This window comes from Chinchilla lanigera, unplaced genomic scaffold (genome assembly GCF_000276665.1).
Source record: "Chinchilla lanigera isolate Chin_1 unplaced genomic scaffold, ChiLan1.0 scaffold00035, whole genome shotgun sequence".
In the NCBI taxonomy this organism is placed as follows: Eukaryota; Metazoa; Chordata; class Mammalia; order Rodentia; family Chinchillidae; genus Chinchilla; species Chinchilla lanigera.
The window spans coordinates 5,399,608-5,406,820 of NW_004955436.1; the positions used below are offsets into that span (position 1 = coordinate 5,399,608).

Below are 7,213 nucleotides of genomic sequence, written 5' to 3' on the forward strand. Positions count from 1 at the left end.
TAAAGATGAAATCTGAAATCTGAGTTTCTTCCTTTCCCCTTACAGCTGTCAGCAGCTGTAACAGCTTTGTTTCCTCACGCTGGCTGCTCTCCCTGTACTGCGCCTTCTATCGCTGCCTCCTCTCAGAAGGCTCAAGGAGGGTTCTGACTTGCAAGGAGAGGAGGAAAACTCACCGCCTCCTGACACTGGAGGGCTGTGGGAAGGCATGTGAGAGGGAGAATGAGAGTAACTGAAACAGCAGGTGCTTCATGGTCTCTTTCTCCCAGGTCTGGTTCAGGATGAGATCTCTACATGGCATGTGTAGACGGAAGGCAAAGTCTGAAGGATGATGCTTTTTGCCACCTTTTACGTTTTTGTAGGTCCAGCATGGGCAGTGGCACCAAGGTAAAGGTGGCAAGGTGGCTGGATAGGGGGAGGCCTGGGTGGAGTTCTGCAGTGTCCCCTGAACTCCTACGTCACAGGTGGGGAGTACTCCGAAATTCCCTGTGGCTCCAAGGCAGAATCTTCATCAAGCAGACACTTCTGGCTGAAGATGCCGGGCGGTAACACGGTAAGGCTCAGAGGGGTCATTATCAGCCTGAAGAGTATTATAACTAATGAGAAGCTTATTGTGCTTTAACATTAGTGCCCATGTTGTTTTGGCAAAAAGGCACACATGAAGCCGAAGATGTTTTGGAAACAGATACCTTTGCATCCTCCCTCCGAGACAACTATAAGATGTACATGAAGCCAGAGACTTGGAGATGTGGTGCCTTGGGGTTCCTCCCTCCCAAGACCATTGCAAGGACTCCCCAAGGAAGCCCCACATTTACCAGCCTGAGAAACACCTGAGAATCGCTGTATCGTTACTGATCAGTCCCAGAAGGGGCTATGTGCCCTGAGCAGAAGTTAATGGCGCGAAGGTGTCCAGCTCACAGCAACAGAAGCTTCATCCAAAACGCCGCCCCTTCACCACCTCCAGATTTTAAAAGGGACAAGTTAAAGGCAGCATCTGGCTGAAGAATACACCCTTCCCCCTAAAAAGTGAAAACAAGTATTTGATTGGAATATTATGTCTATTTTACTGATGTCTGCACTGTGAAGAGGACACAGTTGTGTTTGGGATTTCTCTCTCAGCTCTCCAGAAGCTCCAAACATACCACTGTGTAAGAAGTTAGACTTCATCCTGCTCTGAACAGCTCTGCTACATCTATCTCCCTAGCATTTCTCTTTGTCACAGCCTAATATTCTATTAAATTGGTGTTTATTAGGGTTGTAGAAGGATAAACTGTGCAATGCACAGCAAATAAAGAAATTTTACAGTAACTACATTATCTGGAAAAATACTTTCAAGCTATGTAATAAATCTTAATTACACAGAAAAAAAATTAGAGAACATACTCCTATTGCCTCACTAAAAACTAACCATTTGTTTAGTCTCATTCTATTGAGTGGTTTAAATACTTGATTCCTCATCTCATAATTTTGGCAGATGATTCTAATTTTTAACTTTCACTTAAGTGGATAGAATATGTTCTCTCTATTTGTCTCATCCACAGTATATAAAACCAAAGTCAAATTATCATTTTATTATTAAATTCAATTCTGGTTAGAGCAGTGATTACTTTTATGATCAATTATGGACTACCTTAAATATCAGTATAAAGATAACTTTTTATTTTAACACAGTAACATGAATGCTTAAATTTTCATCGATTGATTGATTGATTGATTGTACTGGGAACTGAACCCAGGGACATCACACTGAGTTACATCCCTAGTGCTTTTGTTTGTTTGTTTGTTGGTTGGTTGGTTGGTTTTTTACTGTATTTTGTGACAGTCTTGCTAGTTGTCTATGTTGCCCAGGCTGGGCTTAAACTTTTTATCCTCCAGCCTCTCCCTTCCAGAGTGCTGATGCTGGAGGTGTGTTTGTCCTACTAGCGTGGCTTTAATTTGTAAGACAGTAAATTTCCTTTAACTGTATTTTAATAGCTCCAATAATTTGAAACTTGGCTTTTACATTCCCTGACATTCTGTATCAATGTGGGGGCTCTAGGATGCCTCCTTCAAACAAAGTGGGCTTAGGACTTCCGTGTCACTACTAAAGAACAGGGAGAATACCTGTGTGATTCTTGAAGTTAGTGACAAAGGGCACTGTGGCATGCACCCCGTTTTGGGGCATCCTTTGCTATACTTGGCCCTCTCACGACAATGCAAGGAGCTTAACTATGCTCAGGTAGCTGTTGAGGGAGCCAGTCTTCCAGACCAGGGGTCACAGGTAGCTGACATGTAGGTAGAGTGTGGGGCAGCTATCCTGGCTTGGAAGTCACAATGGCGCACGTGTGTGGGTATGCATCTCCATCTTGGTCCCTTCCCTAGCAATGGAGTCCCTTCCAGGGCTGGAGTCTTCCCAGTGGGAACCCCACACACTGCAGAGCAGAGACCAATTCACAGGTGCACCTCTGAACGCCTTATCCACAGAAGCAATGAGCATGGCAAAATAACCGACGCCATGTTGCGGCTGGCTGCTGCATAGCAATAGTAATTGCACCAGTATGCTTATTATTACACTAATGTTTTGATTCTTATGCTAAAAAATATCAGCACAAAGTAGGGGAAAACAAAATTATTAAAAATAAGGCTTTTCTAGATTTCCAACAAATGTTTTCATTTCTAAGATGACAGCTAGTCTAAGATAATTCACTAATATTATATCTAAGGTTCACATGTTTATAAGGTAATTATATTGTCATGCATAAAACAATCTCTACTAAGTATGACTGAAATGTTTAAAATATTCAACTTAATACACAAAATGGATCACAAGCAAGTAAGGACTGAGATCCTAGTACAAGCTGAGTATCCTTCAGCAAAAATACATGGGACCAGAGTGTTTCTGATTTTGGATTTCTAAAAATTTAGATTTGGGTATATTTGCATATTCAGAATAAGACAAGTTGGTGATGGGACCCCAAGTTTATTTGTGCTTGGTATAAACTCATACATATAGCCTAGAGATAATTTTATACAATATTTTAAAATAATTCTGTGCACAAAATCATTTTATGGTGTAGAGTTTTCCCTTTGAGGCATCATATCAATTTTCTAAAGTTTGGTTTGTGGATCATTTCAGATTTCAGGAGAGGGCTGCTCGACTTGTTGATCCCTGGCACCCTACCTGCTGTTGTACGGACTATCTGCTGAAATTACCAAGGTGAAGCCATTTAAGGGAGGATGCAGCCCACCTTTAATACAGCAGTCTGGCCACCACAGCTTCAGTGCTTTTCATGGCATAATCTGTCATTTTGGCTTAATTTCTCTTCCAAGTTTTCTCTCAAGGCCAGCAGTTTGGTTAAAGAGATAAATGGAGTTTTATTGCTATGGTTCTCTCCTATAGAATCTGTCACTAGATAGCTTTATTAGGAAATAGAATTGAACTTTCAAGAGGAATCATCACAGAAATGTCAATGTGATATATTTATAGGAAACTCCATTTTATCACCTTTACCAGGTGTTTAATAATCATTACTTATAGGGGATCCAAATTAAAATGGAAAACAGGAAAGATTGCTCCAAGTGGTAATCTCTATTGTGGTAAAGGCCTAGTACAAATACGAAGTACAATGCCTACAGGTATAAACTTAGAGAACCCTGCCAGACAAGATTTGGTATTGCCTTACAATTTCCTCCATTTCCTTGAATCACAACTGATAACACAAGCCAAAACATACCAACAAATTTATTATTATAAAATTGGTAATACTGAAAGACTGGAAGCAAGCTGTATTGGTTTTCTATTGCTGTAGTATCACATCACTACAGATTTGGTGGTTTAGGATGATAAATACTCGTCATGTTACAGTGTGCATGCAGGCGCCTGGCCTGGGTCCCAGGGCTAATGCAAAGCTGAAGGCACGAAGCGATTCTCTGTGGAGGTCATGGGGATGACTTCCTTACCTTTGCTGCCCATGTTGTTGGACTCACGGCCGCAGTCCTCTGTCCACTAACTTTGCCCCTTTGTACCCTGGAATATTTTTCTTCCTTTCAGGGCTCATGCGATTAGAATCAAGCCCACCCACATAATCCAGAAAACTCGCCCATCTCAAAGCTCTGATTTCATCAGTTCTGAAAAATCTGTTGTGCTGAAGGAGATGACAGCTTCACAGCATAGTCATAGGTTCCAGTTGTTACAGAGACCATGTTTAGGGGGCCATTATTCTAACAGAAAAACTACAGAAATGAGAAAAGCTATAATTAGGACACTCGGTATTGTGTACAATATTAAAGCTATGTGGTATGAAGAATAAGATGATGATCTTAAAGTAGTAAGTAAGTTTACAGGCACTGTTCTGAGAGCTTTGTACATGTCAACATTAACAACCCTATAAAATACATGTGCTGTCATTCCTCCCATTTCATAGATAAAAAAGCACATTTCTGTATGATTACATAGTAAATAGTAGAGAATGCGTTATGAAACTAAATAGTCCACACAGTCCATGAGTCTAATGATTAATGACCTGGATATATGTTCCTGGTCTATCGCTAAATTAAAAAGTGTTAAATTATGCAAAATATCTTGTTTGTGTAAAAACTAATTTGTGCCAAAAATGATGGAAATTATTTTTGCACAAGACTAAGTGATTATTTTCTTTTTATTTACTCTCAATGTTTAAAATTATTTTCATTTTCCTAACAGCTATTATTATCCACACAGGAAAAACACTGGCCCCGTGACTGTAAAGATAATTGTCATTGCTGTGAGGGGTGAAGCTCAGAGGGGAGCTCCAGAACCAGGCTGGAGCTTCGATGCTACTGAAATGAATGCTGCACAGACTGGCACTTGCTTAGTGGCTGCCCCAACTGCAGTCCCTGAGTTGTCCTGGAAGACAGATGAGATAATAAGTGGAAACCACCTTGAAAAGTACGTTAAAGCAGGATGCCAAGGAGAGCCAGATGGAGGTGTAGAATACGTAACATATTTTCCCCACAGAAACAAGGTAATTAACAATAGCTATGTCATCAGGCTAGTGAACGCAAGCTCTTGGTACCTTAGAGCTCAATAGTTTACGGTCCTTTTTCTGAATAAAAATGCAACCGACATTCCAATTTGAGACGTCTCTCCCCTCCACGCTCTTCTCTGAACCAGACACTCTTCTCTGGGTTGTGATTAATGTTTCTTCTACCGAGGCACTCGTTCCAGGGACACAGGAAATGGAACAAGAAGGACACAGCCACCTTCAGGAGAGGGACTGCGTCTCTAACTAGGGCGTCTTTCCTTCAGTCAGGCATGATCTATACTGTACTTAAAGGCTGTGATGTGTGGATTTCCTTTGTAATAGGTGAATCATCATTCTTGGACAAAATTCCAAAAGAATGGTTTAAGTGCAGTGACATCCGAGTGAGGGAGTATGGCACAGTGGTTTGGGAGCAGATTTTAGTGTCTCACAGAGGTGCCTTAATTTGTTAATTCTGTCACTGAGCACATGTATACTTCTGGTCAAAATACTTAATTTCTCTTTTACTTATTGTGTGTGTAAGTGAGGCACTGTACTGACTCATGGGTTTCCTGTGAGGAATGAACGAGATGTAAAATTTGCAGGTTAAGATAGAAGGTGCATGCAGTTAATATTCAACATTGATATTTGTGGCTCACGCTCCTGAGAATACTGTGCAGGTGACTGATCAGGAATAAAGGCCCTTGGAACTTGCTTCAGGGTGGGATTTTCAAGAGGCAGGCCCCGACGCAATGATTTTAGTACAGTAGTTTATTAAGGAGGTGATCCCAGAGAAAGGCCACAGGGAATAAGGAAGGAATCCAATCCAGATTCTACGAATGAGCAGCTCACCACTATGGATACCTAGCGCTCCATCGCCATGGGAATGCTCACGGTGCAGAATACTGCAGGTCCTGGGTGTCCCATCTGTACGCTGCAGCAGCTGGAGTCTTTATTCACGATTTCCCATCCACTACTGGATTTGTCTCAGGACTACAACTTTGCCTTCCAGACAAACACCTCCTGGGTCTAGAAAACGAGTCTTACAAAAGACTTACAAAAAGAAAGATGGTATGTACGAGTCTTACAAAAGACTTACAAAAAGAAAGATGGTATGTACTGAAAGGACTCAGCCCATGGGCACAGATGGGGAGGGACATGGAGATACAGAGAGCTCTGTTTTCCTTTCACCTGCACAGAGAAACATTACCAAGGCGGTTGCTTGTGGAAGGAAACCACTTTGGGATTATGGGTGGATCCACACAAATGCATTGTTGCTATGGTCAATTTAAAAATGTAATAGAATGCGCCTGACAGTACGGCGGCATCTATTTCAACATTCAGCGTTAGCATACAGTACAGCTCTATTTCTTGTTTGGCAATGCAAAGTATCTGCCATCCAGGAGGGACCAGACACTTAACTTGTGTGTAAAGACGGAATGGTAACAACAACGAGAAATACTTGCTACTAGGTTCCTCTGGCTTCCGTTTCGCCCTCAGTTGTAGAGTACCTATTACCTGTCAAACCCCGAGCGGGTAACACATGGCATGTACTGTCTCTTGGAATTTCATTAATCGTTGAACACACTTTCTAGAAGAAAAGCTCATTTACAAATGCGAAGATTTAAAAAGAGAAACTCTCACAAATAAAACATCCGTATTCATAAATTTAACAAGTCGAACCCTGTTTTGGCTTTCTAGGGTTGACAAGCCATTCTTGCAAATTCAGCCGCAGACTCCAGAATACAGTCCCCGTATCCTAGTCAATCTTCCTCGTTAGCCGTTCTGATACATCATAATATTTATTTTAAAAAAGCAATCACTAGGCTTCCTTACTGTGGTCCCCCGACTAAACCATCCTACACTAAAGCCATTTTCTCGGTAGGGCCAAATCCCATGTGCCGCGGGAAGCTGTCTGCTTGATGCAGCTTCATCAGCCTTAACCTCTCCAGAGAAGAGACGAGCAGGGCAGACGCTTGCTATTTAGCGTCCTAAAAGCTCCTCTCTTTCCTCGCGGCGCTGCATTCCAACGACTCCGTTCCCTGGTGGATCTCCACAGCTCGCCCTCTCTTCCTAGCCCCGAAAGGCATGCTCCCAGCAGCTGCTCCAGGCTCCGCAAGAAACTTGGTCTCGCCGGCTGCCGCACGGCGGGAGCAGGCGGTCGGGGCCCGCAGCGCCTGGGCTCTGCTCTCCGCCCGCAGGTGGCAGCAGCGGGCTCCGCGGCGCGAGCCTCCGAG

The 7,213-nt window shown here is 42.6% G+C and overlaps 1 long non-coding RNA gene across 1 annotated transcript; it reads right to left on the reverse strand.

Annotated features, from left to right (window-relative positions):
- Positions 1–4,616: 4,616 nt before the first annotated feature.
- LOC102028462 lies at positions 4,617–7,183 on the reverse strand. The gene is made up of 2 exons (XR_001234929.1): positions 5,829–7,183; positions 4,617–4,861 (listed from the first exon to the last, which is right to left on the reverse strand). It is a non-coding gene; the product is annotated as an uncharacterized LOC102028462 (long non-coding RNA).
- Between the last annotated feature and the right edge of the window lie 30 nt (positions 7,184–7,213).